The following is a 26,314-nucleotide window of genomic DNA, read 5'->3' on the forward strand; positions in this document are numbered from 1 at the left end:
TTACACAGAAAACAAGGAGATTAAAAAAAAAAAAAACCCCACAAAAAAGGTCCAAGGCTTCCTTTGTCAGAAATTGTTTCCAACTTAGGAAAGTAACCAGTATTTTAAAATATAGTTAATTCAAAGGTAGCATTCTTGATCTTTTAAGCAGTTTGTTCAGGACGTGTACCTAAAGTAATTCTACAAAGTGGTTATAAGACCACATCTTGTCACATGACTATATACCCAGGAGCAAAAATTCCAAGTAAAAATTACATAATATTAGGAGCTTCTATCCCTTTACATTGGATTTCTGCACATCATGGGACATCACTTAATCTTACTAAGAGTATAGAAAAAGTGTACAAATGCCTTGGGAAAGGATATCTAGCAAGCTATTCTCATTAAAACAAACAAACAAAAGCTAAGTAAGTATCTGTTATGTTTTCCATATAAAAAATTTCTTGAGATGCTCTCAATTTACATTAGAGGCTAAAGACCAGTTTGGGTCCTGTAGCTTAGAATAAAATGAGAGACTACTAAAATTCTTTGGCAACTAACTCAACTGCCCCTGATAACACAGAAAAGATCAGAAATACATTCATGCACTGAAGTCTAATCAAAATAATGACTATTTCCCCTGAGTTTTAGTAGCTTTTTTTTTTTTTAGGTATACTGATTTTAAAGAATAATAAATAATGTATTACTCACTATTTCTATATAAGCCACTTTTTCCTCACTAAAACCTACACCCAAGGAAGGAGTAACATTTCTAATCAGTTTCTAACTGCAAGCTTCCCTACTACTTTGCTTGCCAGGCACACCTGTAATCTCTGCATCGAGGAAGACAAAGCAGAGGCATCATGAGTTTGAAGCTATTCTGGCTACACAGCAATATCTTACCTCAAAACATGGGGAGTGGGTGGGTGGGTCAGTTTTCCAACCTCCTCAAGTAACAAAGCAAAACAAAAACCTCTAAATGGATTAAAGCATTATATATAAAACCTGAAACAAACTACTAGAAGAAACAGTCGAGGACACTGAATAGTCAAGGAGCTTTAGAGTAAGACCCCCACCCCTCCAAAAATATAGGAATGCAAACATAGACAACTGGAATATTAAATAAAATGCTTGTTACCACAAAGGAAACAATCAACTTAAAGCACTTAGAATCAGAGAGAAAATATTTACAAACAACACATTAGTCAGGGGATAACATGCAGTCTGAAATCTCATTATTAATAAAACAAAAATCACTTAAAAATATTTCAGACATGTCTCAAAAGACCACATACAAATAGCTAATGGGCATATGGAAAATACTCAATATCAATAGTCATCAGAGGAATAAAAACTAAACCCGCAATGAGCTATTATGAGATGACTCCATTCTAGTGAAGAATGGCTATTATCGAGGAGGAATTGCAGGAGAGAAACATAAAATGGATTTGAAAACACATAAGCATGGATGAAATTCTCAACAGTTTTTTAAAGTTCTATTTGTAAGGAATCTCTTTCCGCTAGTAACTTCTAAGACAGGGAAAGATATTGATTAATGTAAGTCTGTATAGCAAAATTCAGTTTTGTTTTTCACTGGACCCTTACATCTCCATGATAGAGAGACATAAACTATGTTTATACTAAGAGTGCATTCTGGTTTTAAAGGTGGTTCTGGAGATGACAAAAAAGTAGGTAATGAGCACTGGTGAGAATGTAGAAACATAGGAACCTTTCTACCCTGTCGGCAGGAGTGTATTATAGATTAGTTTGGCCATTATGGAGGTTCCTCAAAAAATTAAAACGGAAACACCATATGATCCAGCAGTCCCAGGCCTGGGCACGAATCCAAAGGAAATGCAGTCTGGATGTGAAAGAGACATCTGCACTCCAGTGTTTACTGCAGCACTACTTACAATACCCAAGCAAAGGAATCAACCCCGGTCCACCAAGTGAGGAGTGGAAAGAGAAAGTGTGATCTACAAATATCAGAGAATCTAACTCAGCCACAAAAGAACAAAGTTCTGGGTCTTCAAGATGGCTTGGCTGGCAGAATCCTCCCAAGTGTTCCAGCTTCAATTGCTGTGATAGAACACTATGACCAAAAGCAGGCTGGGAGGGAAAGTGTTCATTTGGTTAACACTTCCACATTGTAGCACATCGTTGAAAGAAATCGGGATAGGAACTCAAAACAGGGTAGGAATCTGGAGCAGAGGCAGAAAGAGAAAACACAGAGGGGCGCTCCTTACAGGCTTGCTTATCATGGCTTGTTCAGCCTGCTTTTTTATAAAACCCATAATAGGGTGGACCGCCACCCACAAATCACTAAGAAAATGCCCTACAACCGGATCTTATGGAGGAAATCTCAATTGAGGTCCTCTCCTTCCAGATAACTCTAGCTTGTGTCAAGTTGTCATAAAACTAGCCAGCACACCAAGCAAGTCTGAGGACCTAAGTTTGGAGCACTGTCCCCTGCATAGAAGGCCTGGGTAAATGATCATGCATCTATGATGTTAGCACTGGGAAGGGTGAGACAGGAAGATCCCTGGAACTTGCTGGCCTATTAGACTAGTTGAGTCAGCCACCTCTAAGTTCAGTGAGAGGCCATGCCTTAATTAAAATGGAGAGCAACTGAAGACACCTAACGCTGACCTCCAGCCTTCACCCATGCATATTCCTGTGCGCCCTCCTGCCTCCCTACTTCTTTCTTCCCTCAAAAATAATGAAATTTTGGACAAAGAGGAAGACACTAAGTGAAATAAAGCAGGTACAGGAAGATGAGTATAAATTCTGCTATGCTATGCAGTGTAAGATGATTATGCATTGTATATTCTAACAGTTAAGAGGCTGGCGACATAGCTCAGTGGTAGAGCACTTGCTTAGCACGCACAAGGCCCTGGTGTTAATCCGTACTAGTACCCTCATCCCCAAAATAACAATCTACTATAAATTTAAAATACTCTGAACATTTTACCATAAAGAAAGGCTATGTATCTGAAGAGAGAGGTGCTTGAGCTGACTTTACCATTATATAACATATATATGCATAACATGTTGCCCCACAAGATGTATGATGCCATGTTTTGACATGTCAACTAAGTAAAGAAAACCCAAGAGCCATGAGATGACTCATTACAGAAGATGAAGCTGGCAGTGGAAAAGTTAAATAATACATCCAAAGTTCACACGGCTAAGGGCTGACCATATTGAAACCTAAACCTGATGCTGAAGAGAGATGCTTCCTTTCCACAGTAACTCACAACATACAGGTTTTTAAATGATTAAACATTAATTGTTGTTGCTGTTTTTCCATCTTATGCGGACTAAGGAAATTTCAGCAAGAAAGGAAAGACCTAGGAGAGACAAAGGTGGCCCTGAGCTTTGAAATGCCAAGGGCAATAGTAGAATTCCATAATAGCTAAGACTAGAAAAAGACACATGTACTCAAGGCAATATTGAGAAGGACAACGAATATGACCCACCTTTTACCTCTGCAGCAAAAACTGATGACGCAGCAGGAGTATCTACTGGTTACCTCAGGGATATGACTCAGAGATCTGAATACATAATGGTAAAACACAAACCATTATGTAAATACCTGATGCTGCCAGAGTGTATTCCTTTCAAGGCAGAGTGAGCAGAGGAAAGACAGGGTCTAATTAAAGCTGAGACACTGACCCCCACAAAAGCAGGAGAAATGTGCACCACTGAGTACTGCAGACTGGGAAAGCAGACTAACCGGAACATGCTAATGTGCCTACTCAGTCCCCGTCCCAAGAGAGCCACGGAGAAAAAGAATGGCAAAGCATCAGCCATTGTGGACGCTGAGTCAAATGTCTGCATGTAACCACAAGTTCAAAATACCTGTGCAATCTCAGGTAATTTTTAAAACAGTTTCTGGAATGGAAAACTAACAATAAAGGGCTAGTGAAAGTGGAGCATTAGAAAGCGCGGGCAGCTCTTTGCCCGTCTACTGCGAGAATGAAGACCATTCTCAGCAATCAGACTGCCATTCCAGAAAATGTCGACATCACTCTGAAGGGGCACACAGTCAGTGTGAAGGCCCCCAGGAGAACTCTGAGGAGGGACTTCAATCACATCAATGTAGAGCCCAGTCTTCGTGGAAAGAAAAAGAAAAGGCTCCATGTTGACCAATGGCGGGGTAACAGGAAGGAACTGGCCACTGTCAGAACCACCTGCAGTCATGTTCAGAACATGATCAAGGGTGTGACACTGGGCTTCCCTTACAAGATGAGGTCTGTGTGTGCTCACTTCCCTATCAACGTCGTTATTCAGGAGAATGGGTCTGTGGTTGAAATCCACATTTTCTTGGGTGAAATTTGGGCAGGTTCCGATGAGGACAGCTGTGCTTGTTGTCTCTCAAGCCCAGAAGGATGAATTAATCCTTGAAGGAAATGATATTGAACTTGTTTCAAACACAGTGGCTCTGATTGAACAAGCCACAGCAGTTAAAAACAAGGGTATCAGAAAGTTTTGGGTGGCATCTATGTGTCTGAGAAGGGAACCGAGCAGCAGGCTGATGAGTGAGACTTCAGTTTCCTAGCTCCAGAAAAAAGATCCTGATCACGAGTACAATTTGGCTCTTTGGGGAACGTGGAAGATTTATAGAAAGAAAGAAAGAAAGAAAGAAAGAAAGAAAGAAAGAAAGAAAGAAAGAAAGAAAGAAAGAGAGAGAGAGAGAGAGAGAGAGAGAGAGAGGGAGGGAGGGAGGGAGGGAGGGAGGGAGGGAGGGAGGGACTGGAGGGGAGGGGAGGGAGGGAGGGGAAGGAAGCGTGTGCACACAGGTAGTAAAGGAAGTGCCATCACCAGGGATGCAACTGTGAAGGGAAGTACTATTCTAACTCCAGATGCCACAGACATTTTTAGATACTTTCTACTTACTACCACCATCAGTGGAAAAATGGGAAGGCTTTTGCTGCCTTAAAGGTAAAATCAAAACCAAAAGATATGTTTCCCCAACACTTGGAAATTGCTTTGAGTAAAAACAGTTTTCATGTAGGTTAAAATAATTCTGTTACACACATGTAAATAATTCTGATACACACATGTGGAAGAATAATAACCAGATCATTTTACATTATAAATGACGAAATATAGTATCACAGAAAATAAATGTGCCAAATGTCAAGTTACTCAAATTGTAGCTTTCATAGTAGAAATAATAGCAATACCTAGCATTTATTAGCATTTACTATGAGCCTTGTATTATGTCAACTATTTTATAAGCATTATTTCTCATCCTGTGAAGCAGAAACAATTATTATTCAAATCTTAGAGATGAGGAATTGAGACTAAAGGAGAATGTGCTATGGAGTTAGTTATGGCAAAGCTACAGAGCCATGTGACCCTGGAAGGAATGACTTCCGATTCCTAGTCCTGAGTCAAGAACAGCGCTAATGGTTGTTACAGACACCTAACAGGATTCTTCTGAAAAGCATGTAAGTCTTCAGAAGTATTCATAAGTCCACACTCACACCCAGACTCTTTCAAACCCACTATTCACACAGTTTGAAAGCTTCATATTGAGTTCTGCCGTCTCGACTCGTTTCTTACAGTAAAGAGATTTCGTTACTCAGTTCCCCTTTCCCCACATTCCATGATCTCTTTTCCTGTTTTCATCTGTCTCGATTCCACATGTCTCATCAGACCCCAACCACACTGGAGTGGCAACAAATGCGATCTGTGGCTCTTCTCTGCATTCTTCCCTGGGAACTTAGCAGGCCTGTGCTGCTATGGTAAGGTCTGCCTGTGATAAACTGGTCACACAGTGGACAGAAAGAAAATGAGGATCCCTCATGAGCAACACCCTTAGATCCTTTTCTTCGCTTGTCCATTTCTGCTTCTCTATACAAAAATAACAAATAACCCAAGTTCCAAAATTTAAAGCTGGAAATTACTTTAAAAACTATCTAATACAGCAGTTCTCAGTCTGTGGGCAATGACCTCTCTAGGAGTCATGTAAGAGCCCTGGAAAACACAGATATTTACATTGTGATTCTTAACAGTAGCAAAATTAGAGTCATGAGGTAACAGCGAAAATAATCTTATGGTTGGGGTCACCACAGTATAAGGAACTATATTAGAGGGTCTCAGCTTGAGGGATGTTGAGAACCACTACCTGATACAATCCTGTCTTTAAGAACTGGGAAGTGGGGAAGAGAAAAGCAACCTCAAATGCCTCTAGGTAAACAGAAACTCAGTCTCTGCCAATGAAATAACACAGTTTCAGTTCTGTTTACAATGCCTGTGCAGGCCACTGATGAGGCACAAGTGATAAACAAGAGACCTGGCTTACAGACCCAATCCTAGAGTACTTTACAAAGCAGAGTTTTGACTGCTTTGAGCAGGAGGATTCTACAGAGAAGCAGTATGAACTATGAAGTACATAGTGACATTCAGCATTCAGATCCTAACTTCAGCAAAGCACTATGGTAATATGCCCTAAGGTTTCATGCAGCAACACTGGCTGAGTACTTACAATGGGTGCTTAACCATCCCCACATGAGACAGGGCAGCAGATAGATACTAGGTTAGCGATCATATGAGGTGTTAAAAAATGATGGTAAGAATTCTGCATAAAATCCAAGTGCATGATAGGCTACAAATGTAGAAGTGTAATTTATATCTTAAAAAAAAAAAGTATAACAGCACAGAGGTTAGAGGGAAAAACAACCATTTTGACTATTCTGGACATGTTTATAGAAGCATTAGAAGGCAATACAGTAAATAGAAATGGGGTACCATTTGTTCAATGATGTCAATCACTGGCTGAAATCAGAACAACAACAAAAAAAAAGCAATGTTTAATTAAAAACACATACACTTTGTCTAGAGGAGAAGAGTGAATCCAGATACCAGAGCCATTCTTCCCAGCGCTGAGCACGCAAAAACACTTCCGTGTCTAGTTCCAGGAAACACTTTCCAGGGTGCTAGCCAGCGTACATAATGCTCCCATTCAAAGAATGTACACTTAAGATATACACAAAGGACTATGACCTTAAAAAAAACTAGGGGTGCAGTGAGTGCTTCGTGGAGAGGAAATACCAGCACTATCATGAAAGTTGTAGTAATTGAAAATACTACAGAAAAGGTCAAGAAATTAAAAAAATATAAATAAAGTAACAGGAAATTCTGCACTGTTTAGGGCAATGGCTCTCAACCTTCTTAATGCTGTGACCCTTTAATACAGTTCCTCATGTTGTGGTGACCCCAACCATAAAATTATTTCACTGGTACTTCATAAGTGTAATTTTGCTGTTATAAATTATAATAAATGTCTGACCTGCAGGATGTCTGATATGCAACGTCCAAAGGCATCAACAACCCACAGGTTGAGAACACAGGTCTAGGGAATTACCAACAATTCAGTCCTAACATATGACAAATGGCGGTGGCGAGAGGCAGAACTTTAACTGGAATAATAATGGAATGCAGTGCACTATGCTCACCAGTTCAGGCTTTTCTGCTACCAGATACTGTGTGGTTAAAATTATAAAGACAGAGGGTAATCAAATGATCACTTCTATGAGAGATCCTACAGTGAATTGCATGTGTCCTTACTAAAATATTGTTGCGACAATAATCTTTGGGATTTCAAAAGTTTGTCTCAAAAGCTGAACTTAAGTAAACAAGTCATCAAGGTCAAAAAAACAAAAACAAAACAAAAAAAAAAAAACAAACCAAAAAACCCCAATCAACCCAGACAAACAAAACCACCTTACACAGCCAACATCACGCTGTACATAAGGATTCACACTTAGACATCCTGTTAAATGAAAAGGCTAATTTTGCTATGCCAGCAATGGGTGCTCTCTACTACATGGCCGTGAGTTGAATGAATACATTTCTCTATTATTATCTATTTCTGTTATTTTGTCTTTGTGGTAGCAGTTTAACCTATGTTTGTATGTAAACTCTAGATATTGTACTATAAGCGGTTTCAAGCAATTGTTATGAATGAAGACAAGCGATGGTTAGATGAAGTTCTATGAAATGTAAGAAACTGTTAAGGAATATGATATTATGACCTGTAGACTGCTAAAGGAACCCCCCCAAACTATCATCACTAGACCATGGCAGCTCATTTCTAAATGCTTTAGACTATGTTTGTTCAGTTAGGCACTCGATTCCTATGAGCTCATGCTCCAAACTTAATGGCAAGTAAGGTAATGGTTGAAAATGGCAGAGATAAGACAACAGCCTTCTATACGAAACACAGAATCTAGAATATGACAATAGTAAGGTCACCAGTGGAAAACAACATGGATCTTCATTCCTTGGTTGGAGGGCAGTCATGAGTAAGACCGTTTCTGTAGGGTGTGCTGTGGGCAAACAAATTATGAGGAATGTGTGCAGACCAGAGGACAACTTTGTAGAGTTGGTTCTCTGCCACCTCTATGTGGGTCACCAGGCTCGTGTGCCTAGCTAGCTCACTTGTCCTTTGTGCTGGATAAGAGATGCACTCATCTTTAATAATACATCTGAAACTTAAAGGAGGAAGCTTTCAGGAGTTTAACGACCTCAGGACTTTATGCCTGAGAATAAATGCACTGCCTACACAGATGCTAAGGAAATGGGAGATGCTGAGCAGGCTGAGGTCGCTCCAGTCTCAAGTCAGGACAAAGAGCACGGAAAACAGCTGTGGAAAATGAAGCGCTCAATTCTTTTCGATCATGTGATCACTGGTAATTTGAATGAAGTCATCTCAGGAACCAAATTAGGTAAATATCCCTTCTGGCCTCACCAGCCAATTGAGAATTTAAAATTGAGTTCAGGAGGAGGCTTCGGACAGACCAGCTGTCTTATAAAAAATAAATGGGAGTGTGCTTTGTTACCCTCTAATGACAAATGTGATCATTCCACTACATCTTTAGCTGACATGCACCATGAGGGAACATGGTTTGCTTCGTAAAAACTCAGGAGTCATTTCTTACATTCACTGAATGTACTCAAGTATTTTCAGTCACCTATTATACAAATAAACTCTGTTTCTGAGACTTTTCCTAATTGGTGGGAATATATTTCAAAAAAGAAAAGGGTCTAATGGTAATGTCGACTAATTCTTAACTACATCAACTAAAGTGGCCCTATTGCAGTAAAATTTGCTCTATAATTTATCTTAATGGAATGGGTATATCAATAAATATTGAAAATGTCCGGTCTCCTTTTCCTCCCTCCATTTAAATCAAATCCAATTCCATGTCAACAGACTGTATGGAAGTATAATTACAATATCTAATGCAACTAGCAACGCAGTGTCCTTTGATAAATAATTTTCTAAAACCTCTAAAGCATTCTGCTTCCTCAGTGCTTCTCTTAGATTCAAGAAAACCAGTAAATTATAGGAGACACTACTGGCCACTGCCAACTGTTAATGGATTTAAAAACCCTATCATCAGATCCAACAGTGACAAGTAGTTTGGATTACAAGTCAGCCAAGTAGGAGTCAGAAAGAACATAGTGCTGCTTCAGAAAGGTTTGTATCAAAAAATGTAGGCAAATTCTAGTGAAAATAACAATAAAGTCACAAGTGTGATATAATGTCTAACTAGGGCGTATAAATAAGCTTTACCCATCTATAATCCCTTGAGATTAGGACATTTTATATGTGCATAAACGCTGATAGCTCTTGTCCCTCTTCTACCTTCTTCTAAGCACAAAGTAAATAATTCCTCATAATATACCAGTCCAATTTCTTTTCTCCCTTGACTTTACTTCTCTACTAGAGTACCTATTGTTCCCCCCAAAAATCTAAACATTTAATATTCAAAAGTATAGCAATTTAAATTTAACTTGAATTCTAAACAGAAGATATGAAAATTAAACATATGAATTCAATCTTCATAAAAGCACCTCAGATTGACTTATAACGCATTTATATTTAATTATAAAGAAACTTCACAATTTTAAATTACTGTTATTCTAGACACTTAGTTACACAAACACTCTTTACTTTTACTGCAGTCCTTTACGAGAATGGAAAGGATGGGGAGAAAGCTTTCCTAAAAGATTATCCACTAAGTCAATGTGCTGTGAGGTTTATTATAAAGCTCTGGGATTAGGGTCGAGAGCCTCAAAGACTTTTATTATATCACTAATTTCCTTTTATAATTCCTCAGCAAATGAACCTTTTAACTGCTTCTGCATGCTTAAGGCTTGATATATGTTATTTTTGCAAAGTAGAGGTCATCTGCATAGAACCAATGAAAGCATGAATCTGTAATTTTAAAGCACCCATTTCATGATACAAGCAAACAAACAAACAAAAACGTATACACTGAGGAAAGAAGTACTGAAGCGGCTAGGCCTAGGGGCACGCATCTTTTTTCATCCAGAGGCAGAAGCACGTGGATCTTTGAGTTCAAAGCCAACCAGGTCTACAGGGTGAGTTCCAGGACAGCCAGGGCTACTCAGAGAAATACTGCCTCAAAAAGGAAAACAAAAACAAAAACAAACAAAAAGCTAAAGTATGAAGTGAAAGGTCTGTGATGAGTGGAACCAACTACAAGATCACCACTTGAGCATGAAGGCATAACACTTGAGAGAGATTCCAAGGCACAACAGATGGAACTGAAAAGGTATGTGGGCTTTACTAGCATCCTGTAAATATCACCTAAAAATATAAAAACCTAATCTGTCTGCAAACAAAAAAGTTAAGTTTCATAAAGTTTCATGAACAAAGTGAAATACTTGGCAATATATTTTTCTTTTCTGGAGGCAGGGTTTTTCTATTTGTAACAGAGGCCTGGCTGTTTTGGGACTCACTCTGTAGACCATGCTGACCTCAACCTCACCAATCCCCACCTGCCTCTGCCTACCAAGTGCTGGGATTAAAGGCATGCACCACCGCTGCCCAGCTCACATAGGTATTTTAAAAGTGTCCATTATTACAGTTGCAGTAGGACACCCCACTCCCCACATTTACTCTTATCAGAGACAACTGTTTACAATGACTTGCTGTTCACTACTTCTGATAAGGCTTAGAATACTTGGAGGAAAGTTAAGTTTAGTAAATATAGAAAAAGGTAATACACGATAATGTTGCTTGCACTGCTCATAATTATTCTGAAAGGAAGAGGCTTAATTCTGTAGATAACTAGACAATAATAAGGTATTTCCAAAAGTCATCCTTTGGCGAAAAATCAGCAGTTGTCTTTGTGAAAAAAGTAAATATTGAATTAACAGTTTGTTCTCATAATTCATTGTCTTGCAGAACACGAGGTTAGGCTCCAGTCACCCTTACGTTTTTTAGTCTTCCTGGCATCTGGTAATATAGACAGTGAAGCTAATTTTCTGTCATTCTAGAAGAACTATTGAACTGCTAAACTTTTATCATCATCACCTCTGAAACACAGTAAAAATCACTGTGAGAACCAATGGTTTATTAGATGGAACCGACCATCAACAATGTCAACCGTGCCTGGTTGTATTAACAGGAAAATGTTTTACGAGTTCCCCTACTCGGCATCAATTTAACTCTAGCACCAGCTATGCTGTAAACTGTGAGTGTAATTTATATGGTGACCCATGTGTAGAAGAAGCAATATCTAGGTGAAACTTCTCACAGCCTGACAAAATGCTTTGATTTGCACCATTCAGATGATTGAGCAAAAAGTTTAAGCAATCACCACCAACAGCTTTTATCTCCAAATGCGCTAAAAATTTATTACTGAATGAGTGCAACCTATTGCTTTGGAGCCTGGCTTGATAGAACAGGAATGATTGGATAAATATTATATTTCAACTGGTACACATCTTGCCTATTAGGTTAAATATTGGACAAGCTCTGTGTTTAAGATAAGTATCAGTCTAAGCTGATTCCATCACATAGTACATTTTGAAAGTCTCCAAAGGTTTCCATAGTAACATTTTTTTTTAACGTGCATGTAGCTGAGGATACATGTTCCTTACCAATTAGGAGAAAGAAAACCTAGGAACTTCCATACTCCTCTTAAACAATCTATTTTGTCTTTTACTTAGCACTTGCAGTTATCAGTATTTACATCTACTCCTATGTAGGAAGTGTCCTCTCAAACTGGAAGGGACGTATACAGAGCTTAGCCACACATCCTATATAAAAGTTTGTCATTCTGGCCTTCCGAAACATTTGAAACTACAGTTGATCTCTCGATTATGAGATTATATCGCTTGGGACCCATGTTAAAACACCAACCTTGCTAGCTCCTTGATTTTCAGGCACATGCCTCTGTGTAACTACAATCTATCAGATTACTTAGATGTGAATTTTTCATTAAGGCATCCTATCAGTGATCAAAAAGTTTTGAATTTTGTTGTATTTTGGACTTTTTGGATGGCCAATTTACAGCATAAATTTCATACTTACAGCTTCCCCAGTACTTACTGCTACAGATTAAGTTATTCATGTGACAACTTCTGTTTCCACCTATCTGAGAATATATACCTCTAAAGGTAGCACTGGAAGAGGTGCTGGGGAGATCTCCCAGTCGGTAGTGTTTGCTGTGCAAACATGAAGACCTGAGTTCCATTATTTACATCAGTGTAAAAGAGCCAGGCAGAGTGCCATGTCCTTAGAATGTCAGTGCTGAGAGTGTGGAGACAGGAGGACCTCTGCCTTGACAAACTAGTCTGCCTAATCGGCAAGCCCCAGGTTCCGGTCAGAGATCTTGTCTAAAGAATCAACGTGGATGGATCCTGAGGAACAATGTCTGAAGGTGGCATCAAGTTTCCACATGGGAACACACACAGACAACAGTGAGTGACTCTAATCTGTAGTCACTGAGGACTTGCTAGGATTGGTGTTATGAAGCTTTTAAATACCACTTTAACATCTGGGGAAGGGTTCGATGCATATAATCTTCAATGCCTTTGGGCTCCTGATCACCTACAGTAGCCTTGACTAAACTGATTAACTCGGTGTTACTTTCTAAATTTTTCTAAATTCTGTAAGGTAAATATTATTTCTAGTTTGATAATAAAAAATACACTCCAAAGGTTGAGTAACGTGCATAAAAACTAGAAATTGAGCACAACAGAACAGACCCAAAGCATTGTCTAGTATGAAATATCTTTGTTGAAGATCCAACTATGTTAATTATATGTGTAACATTTTTAAAATATCAGATTATTCACTAAAGGTTGTCTTTACAATATCCAAAGTTACCGGCTTATTATTTGTTAGAGAAATATACTATTAACCAAGATATACCACTATATAAAATGATCACTCATTTGTGATAAGTTTTATTTTCCATAATGAAAGGTGTATTACCCAGCCTGGTGAGTAATACAACAAAATAAAATATTCTATGTAAAATGGATATAAAGTGAAAACTTTTAGTTAGAAATAAGCTACCTCACATTCCATTCAACAAAGTCATGTTGTTATATATCACTACTAGAAGACGTAGTATTTAACTTTCAATGCCTAGCAAGATCTCTTAAACTATTTTCCTTTATTTGTTCTTTAAAATTCAAACTAAAAAAAAAAAAAAAAAAAAAAAAATCCCACTTGACTAAAAACGCAGAACAGGAAGGCTGTCCCTTTTAGGGTTAACAGATGCTTTTTGTAAGATTTTAGGTAAGATTAACCTTTTGCTCACAATAGGAATGGTTATTGGTTTTATTTTTTCACTGTCTTTAACTCAGGTAAAAATCAATATAGAGCGAGACAAAGGGCTCTAGAGGATCTGGCAATCCCAGCTTTTGGTTTGGCTCCTGCACAATTCTACAGCATGCTGAGGCTGGGAAGGATTAGCCTGCTTGTGTTGAGTAAACCGATGATACTCAATAAACAGTTTCTGTTGTAAACCCCTTAGGACGTGCAAAGCCACACTAGTTGGCAATAGACCAGATAAGCGGCAGAACCAGCTGTAATCTCATTTAGACCTGAGCTGATCCTCCTGTCCTTTCATTCCACAGGATCAAAGCAAACCACTGAGGAGGCAGCTGTATTACAGCAGCCCAGCTTGCCGGATGAGGCAAACATTTCATAAATTCCACTCCTTCAAGCAAGTCTCTACTAATCTACCCAGAGCTGGGACAATCAATGAATTTCTGAATTCATTAGACTGGTCATTATAGGGTAACCACTTTCTCTTTGGAAAAAACTGTACATCGACTTTACACAAAGGCTGCTACTTTGACCATTCTGGGGTTTTTTTGTTTTTGTGCCCCTCTCCCGGGAAATGCCTAAATGTGCCTCAATAATATCAAATACAAATGGTTTAAACTTCATTAGTTCATATGATGCTGAATTTCTCGGAATAATATAGTCGAATACCACTCAAATATGCCAAAGTCATAACAGCACCTTTGCTTAAGAACATGGGACATGCCAAAGCCTACTAACACTAAAATACACCGATGTGCAGAAAAACTTTTAGGAAAAGTTTTTGCAGTCCATTAAAGATGATTATTGAAATTCTTTAATTATTACATAAAACAGAACACAATTTTTAATGCATTCATAATAATTGAAGTGTTAACCGTCTCAAATTATCCAAGTGTTTTGTTACTCCTACCCCTTTCAATGGGACTGATACTTTAGAATTTGATTTGACTAAGAACATTTTTTCTTTAAAAAAAAATGTAAATATTGAGCGACGGACCTTTAAGGAGCACTCGCCAATTTCAAAGCCAAGGGAATAGTAACTGACGTTTAAGGGGTAGTAAAGAGGCAGACGTTAGACGACCACAAATCACTCTAGAAACACTGAAGAGTACTCTGCTCTGCTGGGACAGGAACAGCAGCGTTTTACAAGACCCAAGTACTGAACTCAATGCTTCAGAAAGCTGCAGAGGTCCAGTGAGGGGGCTGGAAAACTTGAGGGTTTTGTGAGCATTTATGTTCTGAATACCACATCTTATTTTAACTGTCATTGAAAATATTTAAATATTCTTAAGCTCAAGTTAACAGGCCATGGTCTAGATTTGGCCAGCAGTAACTTAGCCTGTTCCTTCTAGTGCAAACTCCCACTCACAAAAGACAGAAACCCGATCATTTTAGGGTTCAGATTCCCATGTTCTGCTGTATTGCTTCTCTGTAGACTCGGAATATTTGTTCTGCTTCTATAACAAACGGTGTAGTGACGAGGCTTCTACAAGAAAATGGAATGAGGAGTCTTAGCTCTGAAAACCACAGGCAAGAAAGCATGGTACACGTCAGTGTAGACAGCACACCAAAGTAATTATGTATTTTCTGATCCTTTAACGCTAGCAAGCCTTACATTTAGTTAGCCAACTTCTTTCCTCCATTCTTCAGATGTGAAAGAGTACCCTTTAACGTGATCACACAATAACAGTAAGAGTGAAAAATATCAAACCTTAACTCTTCTAATATTTGCAAAATCCAGATCCTTGTAGTAATAACATGATAGGAAACTGCAAAACTGTGTAATTATACTTTAATTGTATTGTGAGGCATGCATTAATCACAAAGTTTAAGTACTAAGCACAGAATTATAATAATTCTGTAAAACAAATTTAAGCTAGCTAAGTAGGTCAGAAGCACTAACATGCAACAGGAGACCTCTGGGAATTTATCAGTTAATGGCTATTTATGTGCAAATGAGTGCCCTCCAACCCTCCAAAATCCTGTGTAGCTGAAGGGTATTTCTGTTAACCAGGAGCACTGCTTAACTGCACAAGCATAAATTAAACCATTTTATTGGAACCATTTTTAATTCTTCACTTTCCTTTTCCACATTCCCACTCTTTCTAGAAGCACAATTTACAGAACATACTGAACAACAAAAGGGTGCTGAGCAGTTCTCCAATTCTTGTTTTGCAGGACATAAAAAATTCAAGTGAATGTGTATCTCTAATAATTTTTCTTATCAGCCCATTTACCTATCAAAGGTAACTAGTAAGGGGGCAAAAGTTTTTGTAAAGAAGTGCCTTAAGTCTGAGCTTCTTAAAAGGAGAATTTAGTATTTAAATGTTTTCTGAAGGGAATATGCGATGATTTGGGCGTGACCATCGTTCATGTTGTGAAGGCTTACCTCCTGACTGACTTGCTACTGTAAGAGATGGATTCTTCTTCAGGCAGGGCACAGGAGAACAAAGTTGGGTCACTGGGAGTGTGCACCGCAAAGCTATCTGGGAGCTCTAACTCCCTGTGTTCACTTCCTGGCCACCATAGTGAGTAGCTTTGTTCTGTCATACCCAGCTTCTTTACCCGGGGCTCAGAACAGACACTAGACAGACACCAAAGCAGCCGTCAACCGCATACATGCTCTTTCTATAGATGTTTTCACCAAGCACTGCGTCAGTGACCCAAAGCCAACATGGGACAGCAGAAAGAAGAAAAAAATTCAATCTGATATAAATATGATCAAAAAACAGCAAGCTCCCATTATCTAGAGTTTTTCAGACAATTAGTACGGAGATGATGAAGAAGAAAAGAAAACCTGGACAGCGTCTTTCAGGTCTTAGATGGAACAAGCTTACTGAAATTAGTTGTAAAAGATTTAATTTTGTGATAAATTATGTTCCAAATTGTGCTAATACTTTCTTGGAGCTCTTTCTACCACTTACTCAAAATAGAAATAATCTAATGCTAAATTAAAGACCACACCAAGAGATATCTTTAAAAGTGTAATATTTCACAAAACAATGCATTTCAGCTCTTCAAAATAAAGACAAAAAAGGGAATGTTTATGGAAATATTTCACATCAAGAATTCAGGCAAGGTAAGTTTGCAGCGCACTCCAAAAAGATGAGAAGAAAGGTTCCAATCATCTTTCCCTAACTAACTTTTCCACTAACTATGCTAACAACCGTCTGCTGTAAGTAAATTAGAGCAGAGGAAATGATTCTCAAGTCAGCGCTGGATTTTTGTGGTTTAGAAACAAATCACTGGTAGCTTCAGTGGCACCCAGTGCTGTACTGGACAATGGCTTTCTTTTACCTATAAAAGAACAACAAAGCCGGTCTAAAGCCATGTGATAAGTTCAAATGATTCACATAAGAATTAAGATGCCCTGCCGCCCTAAAACATGTTACAGGTTACTACTTTAGGAAGAAAAATATTAACTACAAAAACTTAAATTGTCACACAAATAAAACCATCAATAAAAGGCCACTCTCCTATCTCCACCTCTTGCCTATTTAAAGTGACAATGGCCACCGCAGGGCTCGTGTGAATACCTATCTACCTCTCTTTGGTTTAGAGCTACACAGTGGTTGCCTCAGTTTCCTATCAATGGCTGATTTTCGGTCAGACCCCTATGCACTGCCCTAAGTCTTAATTAATTTTGCTAGGAAATAAATGGGACCACCAGATACATAGCTTGATGGAGTATCAAAATTAAGAGGTAGATTAGATTACTGGAGTATCTACATGAGTGCACACACATACACACAAATGTGTGTGATACTTAAAAGAGGAAAAAAGAAATATGAGAGCATACAAGTCAATGAAATTGCAACCTCTTCATTTATACAGATAAAATAAGAGAATAAATAAATAAATAAATAAATAAATAAATAAATAAGAGGATAAAAAGGCTTAGAAAGGGGGCTGGAGAGATGGCTCAGTGGTCAAGAGCACTAATTGCTCTACCAGAGGTCCTGAGTTCAATTTCCAGCAATCACATGGTGGCTCACAACCATCTGTAATGAAATCCGATGCCTTCTGGTGTGTTTGAAAACAGGTACAGTGTACTCATATAAATAAGTAAACCTTAAAAAAAAAAAAAAGGGGGCAGAGGTGGGCTAATCTCTGAGTTCCAGGACTACACAGAGAAACCCTGTGTTGTGTGTGTGTTGAGGGGGAGGTATCTAAAAATAATTACAATAAAGGTTTAAAAAAAAATGAGGTTTGAAAATCACTAAGAGCGTCCAAGAGAATAGGAAAGCATAGTGATTATATTAGTTAAACATAAAGATTCAGAGTTACAGCAATTGTGACCGTACATCATTTCAATACAAACATTCAGGAAGAAGACAAGTGGAATTGTTACGTTTGAGGCCAGCCTCGTTTTTATACCAAGTTCCAGTTCAAAACTCTATTGAGACACTCTCAAAAATTAGTTACAAGTTTTAGAATTTCTGTTATTCAAAATACATCTTAAACATTGTGTGACTGTAGGGAACTAGCCAGAATCTTGGAAACATAGTTTCTCTTTATTCTTTTATTACTTGGACTTAGTTATGACTTCAAAACTAACTTTTTTGCAGTCTAGAAATAGTTAACACAAATACATTTTTATTTTACTAGCTTTGATAACCACAGTGCCTTCCTGCCATGTCACTTGTCTCTATATCTCTATGTTCATATGTGTTTCCCTTACAATGCAAGAAGATCAGGAAATGGATTAACAAAGAACACAGGATTCAGTGGTGTAGAAGTATCTAAATTGGTTTTAAGAATCTTAAATGTCGGGTTGGGGATTTAGCTCAGGGGTAGAGCGCTTGCCTAGGAAGCGCAAGGCCCTGGGTTCGGTCCCCAGCTCCAAAAAAAAAAACCAAAAAAAAAAAAAAAAAAAAAAGAATCTTAAATGTCATAGTCCTTTTATTTTTTCTTATTTAAGTTTGTGGCATAGACACCCCCCTACACACACACATTTTTTAAAAAGATTCATTCTTAATTTTATGCATCTCCCTGCCTCTGTGTGTCTCTGTATGTGTATATGTGTGTGTGCACATGTGCCCGCCACATGCATGTGGGTGGCCCAGAGGCCAGGAGGGGGCATCAGCTCCCTTGCACTAGAGTTAGGGGTGGCTGTGCCCCACCAGGTCCTGGATTCAAACTGAGTACTCTGGAAGAGAAGCAATTGCTCGGAACCATTGAGCATCTCTGCAACCCTTTACAGTGTCTCCTCAATGAGTCCAGACATGGCTGTCAAGACATATATCTTCCCACTACCTTCCACCAGTCAACCTAACTAGTTACAATTTATAATTGCGTCTTCAAATCTCTTTTCCCCAAAGCAAAAGGAAATGAGAACTCACACTGCCTCAAGTCTCTGATACACAAGAGGCCTAAGCAAATAAGCTGGTTTCTAATGAACTATGACACCATCGATGTCTCTATCTGAAAACATTCTATAGAAGTAGCTGTTCCAAACTTTCTTAAGTAAACTCCAGAGGTACTGAACGTCTCATAACTACTGACTAAGATAAAAATGCCTGAGGATACCCGGGGCATTATAAGGTCTTCTTTAAGACTTTCCCGCATCATTCTCTCTTGTGCTTTTATTTTCTAGAAGAGCCTTAAAACGGGAAGACAGTCGCACATAAGTAGAAGACAAACTAGATCTGAGTTAAAAATAACTGTGGAAGCAGTGTACATCATATTGTATTCATCAACTTTAAACAGAAAAGGAAAACTTCAAAACAGTAGAGCATTCAATATAAAACTGGTTATCTGCTCCACACCCTTCAGACAGAGGAGAAATGAGACGTGGCCTAGGGCTCCACGGTATAAAGTACGCACAAAAGATCACTGTGTATCCTACCTCAACTTACTTCTTCATATAAATTTAACTTAGCCTTAAGCCGGTAGCCTCTTCCCTAAATAAATGTAAATACTATATTAATAGCTACTTGAGCAGATGAAGACAGTATTTAATATCAAAGACCATAGCTAATATGAACAGGCAGCAATTTTAATCTATTTCTTTCACTTTGATTCTTTATATTAAAAATGGAAAAGCTGAAATGCCAGCTTGAATAAAGAATTTTCTAACTTCAGTGATTTTCAAACTAATGTCATAGGAATATGACAAAATATGAGTAAATGAAAATTTAAATAAGTATCTTTAACCATTACTCCTATTGGAAAAAAAATATACCCTCCTCTCTAAGCAAGTTTACATGTTTAAATGATAAAATTTCTGACACCTAGTTTTCTAGGTGATAATTCAGAATATTATTCAAAATGTAAGATATGATGAGAAGGTTAAAGCAGGTTTAATTTTTATACAAGGCTAAGCTTCCCTTGTGAGAAAGCAGAGATGTGGTTACAAGTAACACAGATGTTCCTGGAACAGACCTGTGGCATGGCTGAATCACTGGAAACATAGTATGTGGACTCTACCACATAAACCCTGGGAACCACCTAACATTTTATATTACTGGTCTGCAGCACATGGGAAATCACAGACAGGGATGGAATTCCTGAGCCAGCTATTTCAGAATTCAGAAGAGAACAATGAAAGAGACACAGATATTTAGAGGAATTAAGTATCTGCTCTTTACTATTCCATAACTTCTACTCATCCAAAAGGACACACACCAGAGTCTTATGAACATATATATGGGCAAAAATATAAAATAAAATCAAGAAATATTTACTAAATTACAGTGCACTTTCCCTTAGGAAACCAACAGCCAACCAAATAAGGTAAACAAACATTAACCACTACACATGTGTACATGATTTTAAGACTATCATATTTATATGCACAAACCCTTCAAAGCTTAAAAACTTTATTTATACGAGTCTTGCCTATGTCAGTTTACATGCATGTATGTGCCTGCAGAGGCCACAAGGAATTGGATTCCACTGAGCTGGAGTTATGGGTGTGGTGTGGACCAACCCAGGGTCATGTGCAAGAGTAGTAGATGCTCTTAACTGTTAGGCCATCTCACAAGCCTATCTTAAAATTTGTATATATCAACATAATTATTACTGAGTCATTACAAAAATAATTTGTCAGGAATATATACTTCTCAAAGTTGAGGCATATAGTAATAAGTTAGCTTTACTCTCCCTGAAAACTCAAGTTTTAACTTCCTTCCTTTCCTTGCCATCACTTTTTCAATCTGGAGCAGTAGCTGCCCCAGGTGGTGTCTCCTGTTCCTTTGTTATTTGTGAAGGAAGTTGAATCCTCTGATTACAGACTAGTATTTCTTGTTCCTGGTTTAATCTGTCATTTCTTGGATGTGCTCACCCTCTAGTAATATGCATCAGCAGAATCAAGTTAAAAATAAAAGAAGCAAGTGGCAGCCTTTCCAGTTCAATAATTTACATAAGGCAATATTGTGTTGTTGCGGATTATATTTTTTTCACAATAAAATATTAAAGTATGCTGTGATCAAAAGACCATGAATGTGGAGCATATAAAGGGAGTGGGGATATTACAGTGACAGAGAATGAAAAAACGGGGTGTCAGAGAAACTGGGAAAGTGCACTCACAACAAAGCATAATCATGACGCCTTACAACAATTCCATGTGTGGAAGCAGCTAATTATTCTTTTTTTTTTTTGGTTCTTTTTTTTTTTTCGGAGTTGGGGACCGAACCCAGGGCCTTGCGCTAATTATTCTTATTAAAGGAATGTGTAAGAGATCAGGAACAATTTGGAAACCCTTTTGAATTTGGATCTATAAGTTTCTAGAGGCCTTAGTACGTCCCTTGGAATGTGTGCCAGCTATGTGCTCCAGCAGGACTGCTTACTGCCACATAATCACATCCATCATTTGGTTCAGGGCAATCTCAGAGAAAATTCTGGAACGGCTGTAGAAGTCTGAAGAAACTATCTTCAGCATCTGTCTACTATTCTATCAGTCAGAATGCCTTTCATTTATTTACATGTCTGCTTCCCTAGGTGGCAGGGCACTGAGAGCAGCAGTCTGCTTCTATGTTTCTTTTCTCTCAACAGGGCACAGAGTTCCGTAACAGCTACCTGATGGAAATGAGCTGACTGAAAAACAGTAACTTCTGGTTCTTGCATAATTATACAACCAAGAGCAAAATTATCTGTTACGTACTAAGAAACATAAGTGATCTGAGCAATAAGATAGTTTGTTTACTTAAAATATGAAGAGTACTTTTTCAAAGACTATCACTGAAGTAATTCAGGATGAAACTCAATGTTTAAAGTGAGAAACTTTAAAATACAGTTGGGAGGTTAACGTGCTTTCTTTTTACTTCTCCAAAACCAGAGGATGAGCAGTAATGGCAATAAAAGCTATCGACATTTTGCACACATTAGTCATGTGTTATCTCTCCTATTCTTCAAAGCAGCTTTTAGTATATAATTATGTACATTTTACAAATTAGAAAAAAACGAGGCTTAGAGAATTTGCATGAGTTGCTAAAGATTATGAATAGCAAGAAAAAAAAAACCCTCAAATCTATTTGTGACCTTTAAAAATAGAGTTTTTCATTATAAGTAAAAGACCCTTTATGTGATTCAAGAATTAATTGACCTGAGCAGAAATTTGTTCCCCCAGTTTTTAAGACACTGAGTTTTCAGGAACTCAGAAAAATAAACTATTGTTAATATCCTGTTAATAAGCAAACTAAAATTTCAAGCAAATGGAATCTTAAAAAATAGAATAAGCACAAAAATGAAGGTAATTTCATATACAGCTCTTAAATGTTCACTGGATCAGGTAAATGGAAGCTTCCTAATATGTTGTGTTATCAAGTATGTATGTAGTAATGATGCTTTTAATATCCTTGTCAGTTAACAAAAAGTAAGTAAATAAAAGATTGGAGCTAGGAATAGTCATGTATACCTTTAATCCCAAGATTTGGGAGGCAGAACTGGAGAGTTTGAGGCCAACCTAATCTACATTTGTTAGTTCTAGAACAGCCAGAGCAACAGAGAAACTGGTTCCAAAGACAAACAAACAAAGCAAGTTGCTAAATTTTCATAGTATAATTTTTAAGCTTGATTCTCACTTGAATGAGTTAGTAGGAAAAAGTAAATAAAAGTTGTAGCTCCAAGCAGCAAGAGCAGTTAAGAAGCTTGGTGGCTGCTCTCCCAGAGAACCCAAGTTCAATTCCCAGTATCCAAGTTGGACAGATCACAAATGCCACCTGAAACTTCAGCTGTAGGCATTTAATACCCACTTTTGGCCTCTGTGTCAAAACACAAACACATTTTAAAAAGATGATAATCTCCAAGGTATTGCTAGTGATTCCTTCTGGAGGAGATGACTTACATTTTCTGCCATTAATACATACCCTCCTGTATTAAAATCTCTCTAGTATACCATGACACTGGAACATATGCCAGCCTAAACAAGCCATAAACAGTGACAACAATGACATGATAAAGAGACTAGATAGGCTCATTCTAGACAAAGAATTAGAGGCAACCAATGACTGCTGAGAAAACTTAATCTTCCCCAAGGATGAGCCTCTTAACTGGTTATACTATACTAAGGGGTCAGCCCAAAAGGATGTGCATACAGCATTGCTAAGCAGACTCAGCGGGTGTTACTTGTACATTATGTGATTTTATATACATGTAACAATAATAAGTAAAGGAAAAGAAGCCATGCATTTAAAAGGAGTGGGGCACGTAGAATGTGTGGGAAGGAGAGGAAATAGAAGGTTTGGAGGATGAAAGGGAAGGGGGGAAATGATCTAACTGTATTTTAATTAAAATTTTAAAACTTGAAACTATAAAAAAACTGAAGTTAGGTTAAAAACTATTTTATATGCCAGCTATAGAAAGAAAAAAATTCAAGAAAATAGTTGGCACGTTGGTAAGGGTAAAGAAACAAAAATTAACCCTTGGAAGTAAAAATGTACTGACTTTCAGTGATCTCAGCACACATTTGAAAACGCACCCTCTGTACTCGTGCAGTGTCCATCTTACAAACAAACTGGAAGCGATGTACGTTTTTACTCTATGCTTCTTTATGGAGTGGAAAAATGTAGGGTGTAGATAGTTTTGCAAGCATATGCATATGTATAAACCTCCAGTTGAATTAAATTGTGGCTCCCAATAATATTATAGAGTTAAACATTAGGTTCTACATTTTAAAATACATTAAAAAGTATCTGACCCAAACAAAGTCAGTGAATGTCAAAGCCTTATTTGTAATGCTGTATGATGACACCCGTGGAGTGGTATAGTAACTATGCAGTAGAAAGAGCATGCCTAGACACAGAATACTTCCCACACATCTTTGCATCTAATCACTGAAAAATGAAGAAAGGCATCAACTTGTCAAAAATAGCAATGGGCTCTTCTCTGGCGTCCTCAAACCTCCCATGTCCTCTCCCCACAGCATGTCATGTGCTTTCCCATGTCTTTCAAATTCGTGGCCTCATTTCTCTGTAATATTGCTACATGCATATTTCAACACATAAACATACAACTAACACCAGCTTTGTCTGTTTAGTGGTACTTGTGTGTACATGATGTCAGGGCTAACATGTCATATGCACACACACACACACACACACACACACACACATACACAATATACCAAAAATGCCATTGATATGAGAAGCTGTCAATGGACGTGTATATTTAAAAGCCACTAATTTGGTTATATTTAATCTATTTGGGTTAAAATGCAAATGAACTAGAAAAGTGTGACAGGTTCCAACAGAACAGCAAGAGTAACTCCTATGTGACAGGTAGCTTTTCCAGTTAGTCTCCATTTCCTGAATTAATACCAGAAACTTGAGCGTGATACTGACGTTTTTTAAGTCACACTTGAAGAAATATAATTAAAGAAAGCAATCTTGTATGAGATTTGGACGGCTTTGCTTTTTGAACCATTTGGAATATAGAAGAAGCGCTTGTCTTCTGTACCATCCCTTCCCACGAGACAATGTATGCGACATACTCTACATGATCGGAGGATTTTTGACTTTAAATCTTTATCAGGTATATTTCAAACTGTGTTAACGCTGTGCTGGGTAGTCTGTAAGCTCCCGAGGATTACTTGTTAGTAAAGTGCTGTTATTGATAAAAATACATAATTGAGTAATCAACCCACCCACCCGAGGTCTCCTGGAAGAACAATATTTCAGGATGCACATAAGAGGAATTTCTGCCCTGTATTTAGAATACTTTCCTTTTATAAAAACCTCGTTTCACTAGAATACTCTAGAACGACCAATTTCCCCAGATTGATGACTTTACTGTACCAAGTAGACTTTAAGTCCACTCTCCACCCCGTTTTTTTTTTTTTTTTTTAAATAATCTTCTACTAGCAGCTTTTTACCACCAAAAAGCACACCAGATTTCTGGAAACCAGGAGAGGAAGCTTTCTCTTCATTACACTTTCCTGGGTTCCAGGAAAACTGCCAGTAGGAGGCAGCAAGGCCTGCCTGTGGCAACAGCAGTGGCTCTGCTCTGCACAGTAGTTAGCTGCTCGCTTCATTCTTCTGTCATTATATAAGCAAGATGACACTGTTCTCTAATCCAGCCAAAGCTGATAAGTACCATCAACCTGTCACTTCCTACATTTCAAATTCTAACATCACAGCATCAAAGAGTTTTTACATTTCGATTTCTTTTGCTGGCAGCAGCCGGTAGCCTCTCATTCTCCCACGGTGTTCTAATGCTGCATTTGCACACCGGGGTTACTCCCAGACTGAATAGCAGGTCATCCCCTGCTCACTGAGCTCATCTGTGGCCCATGTGCTAGGCAATTTAGATCCAATCAGCCCTTATTTAGCTCAAGAGTAATGAGCAGCATAGTGACACAGACTTAAGCCTGACCCTCAGGACACTGCTCATCAAGCAGTAAAACTGTGACAAAATCATTCATCTTCCACCCGCTGGCAAGAAATAATACTCGCACTCACTGTATTACTTTTCAAGATAAAAAAAAAAAAAAGTCCTGAATTTTCATGATGTGAGACATTAATTTGCAGAAAGCTGAATTCCCTTAAACCCCCCTGTTGCTATGAGCTCACCAGGGGGAAATAGGCCTTAGGAGACTGAAATGGAATAAAGAAAATTGCTCCAGCTTTCTTTTCATTTTAAATAAGCCTTAAATCTGACAAGAGACATCCTAAAGAGAGAAAAATATGTATCTTGTAAGGTAAAGAAGAAACAATTGAAATTAAGAGTTTCACATGCTAGTTTCACTCCCTACTTGTCCTCAATTTTGTTAAAATGTTAATAAATAAAATTTTAAAAAGTAATGTCATTCTTTACAAGAAAGATGGACAAAGATAAGGATATTCCTTATAAACAATATGGTGGCAAGACTAAACCCATACGCCAGAACAAAATGTGCTTGGAGGTTCTCTGTAAAATACATATTAAAGACAACAGCTTTGGAGTGATAAAACAACACAGTGAGCCTAGCCAGGTATATTTCAAGCTACAATGAATTTAAAGGGTTTTTTGTCTGTAATTTAGAGTGCCTTCTGAATCTCTATTAATCCAAAAACAAATAATGAAGCGATTGACTTCCTTCCCTCTCTGATATCACACCAATGCATCAGTCAAAACAATGTATCTGTGGGCCTCAAATGTTACTGGCTTCCAGTGAGTACTTCCCTTGTAAAACCAAGTCACAATGCCAGTGGATCTCACCAATTTTCTCTGGGTTTAGTCCATTTAATAAAGTCGCAAATATATATATATATATATAGTGTTGATTTTATCTATCCCACAGGTAAAGAA

The 26,314-nt window shown here is 38.0% G+C and overlaps 1 protein-coding gene and 1 pseudogene across 1 annotated transcript in view; one reads left to right on the top strand and one right to left on the bottom strand.

Annotated features, from left to right (window-relative positions):
• LOC116902795 (protein MMS22-like) overlaps nt 1-26,314 on the bottom strand; it is a 112,448-nt gene that overhangs the window by 33,361 nt on the left and 52,773 nt on the right. The gene's annotated exons all lie outside the window — the stretch shown is intronic.
• On the top strand, nt 3,304-4,524 carry LOC116902785 (annotated as a pseudogene).

The sequence above is a fragment of the Rattus rattus genome, chromosome 1, assembly GCF_011064425.1.
Source record: "Rattus rattus isolate New Zealand chromosome 1, Rrattus_CSIRO_v1, whole genome shotgun sequence".
NCBI classification, from domain to species: Eukaryota; Metazoa; Chordata; class Mammalia; order Rodentia; family Muridae; genus Rattus; species Rattus rattus.